The 1,915-nt window shown below is 48.2% G+C and overlaps 1 pseudogene; it reads left to right on the plus strand.

The window, feature by feature from the left end:
* The first annotated feature begins 343 nt into the window (after nt 1-343).
* Nucleotides 344-991, plus strand: LOC118985914 (GTP-binding nuclear protein Ran-like; annotated as a pseudogene).
* The last annotated feature ends 924 nt before the right edge of the window (nt 992-1,915 follow it).

Genomic DNA, 1,915 nt, shown 5'->3' on the forward strand with positions numbered 1-1,915 from the left:
TGTGTGGCAAACTCCCAGTCATTCTTTAAGACCCAACTCGAATCTAACTTCCATGGGAAACTTTGACTTTCCCTCTCAGCCTAACTCCCTCCCTGACTGTAATTCCACGGATTTTTGTACATATTTTCATTTACAGAAATTATAAGGCATTTAATATCTTATGGTTTGTCTTTCCTTTTAATTAGACCTGAGGGCTAAGACTATCTGATTCATCTTTGTTTTCCCCATGGCAAATAACACAGCTCTTGATATTTTACGGACAGACAATAAACACTAATAAAATAAACAAATGAAGTCGGACGGGCCAGGAGATCAGGAGACGCTTCTGGAGGTCACATCACCAATGGCTGCCCAAGGAGAACCCCCGTTCAGTTCACACTCGTGTTGGTCGGTGAGGTGGGCCTGGGAAAATCGCATTCGTGAAATGCCACCTGACGGGTGAATTTGCGAAGAAGTGCACAGCCACCGTGGGTATGGAGGTCCACCCCGTGGTGTTCCACACTGACCGAGGCCCATCGCGCCCAACGCTGGGACACAGCGGGCCAGGAGAAGTCTGGGGGGCTGCCGCATGGCTACTACTCCCGAGTCCAGTAACATTGTAACACTGCTGTTACAAAGTCCGATGTCGCTCCGAGAGTTACTTACAAGAACGTGCCTAACTGGCACGGGGATCTGGTACGAGTGTGGGAAAACACCCCCATCGTGCTGTGTGGCAACAAAGTGGATGTTCAGAACAGGAAAGTTAAGGCAAAATCAATCATCTTCCACCGAAAGAAGAATCTTCAGCACTACGACATTTCTGCCCAAAGTCACGACGACTTGAAAAGCCTCCCTCTGGTTCGCTAGAAAACGAACGGGAGACCCTAACTTAGAGTCTGTCGCCATGCCTGCTCTTGCCCCACCGGAGGTTGTCACGGACCCGGTGCTGGCAGCGCAGTGTGAGCGCAACCTCAAGGTGGCTCAGACCACCGTTCTCCAGGGTGAGGACTGAGGACGACGACCCGCGAAGAAGGGAGGCTGGAGCCCGACGTTGGAGTCTAGTTGTATAGACAACCACGACGTCCCACGACGTCAGGGGTGCAGCCTGTTCGCCACTTCGTCACACAGCTAAGCAGAACCTGTGCTTGATAGCTGGGACGCTGACAGAGACGAATGGGCCTGGGAGGGAGTGAGGCAGTTCAAAAACGCCTTCCTGCGTTGGGCCTGCTCACTTAGCCGTCCTGGGACGCAGCGGGTGTTTCCCTACCGAGTTCCAACTCCAAGTCCGCTGCAGCCGCATCACACTACTCGGCGGGGAAACCGGGTTCGTTCCTGTCATTGCCATTCCTTTTCGCGTAGGATCAGAATAAAGTTGTATTTCACACATCTAAAAATAATAATAAACAAATAAGCAGGTAAATACATAAATAAAGCAAGGAACAATTGATACATGCATGTATTGTAACTACTAGTATATTAGGATTTTCTCCTGCCCTCTGGTTATGTCCCGAGCATTTCTCATATCGTAGTTTTCATTAGCTAGATCTCCTGCTGATGTGAATAGTAGACATTTTGGTTTGGGGTATTTATATATTAAATTTGTCCTCACTATTAACACTCATGCTTATGCTCATGCTTATGCTTATTAACTTACCACTAACATTCAAAATAAAACTTAAACAATACAAATGCTTATATACTTCTCCTGATTGCTCAGACTTCACCAATTCTTTATCTGATGCTCACAGGTGACTCCACAGCAAGTCGCCCGGAGAGGAGACGTGTGTCCACAGGAAGCCTATAGATAATAAAACCAGTCCCTTGGCCAGGGCTTGCCCCACAGCACAGGTGAAGACAGGTGATCCTTGGGATCTCAGAGGCAACTTCTCTGAAATTTACGTTTGCCTCCAATAAGGACTTCTTCCACATCAGTGTC

This window comes from Sturnira hondurensis, unplaced genomic scaffold, assembly GCF_014824575.4.
Source record: "Sturnira hondurensis isolate 20B ecotype Veracruz unplaced genomic scaffold, ASM1482457v3 Scaffold0004136, whole genome shotgun sequence".
Taxonomy (NCBI): Eukaryota; Metazoa; Chordata; class Mammalia; order Chiroptera; family Phyllostomidae; genus Sturnira; species Sturnira hondurensis.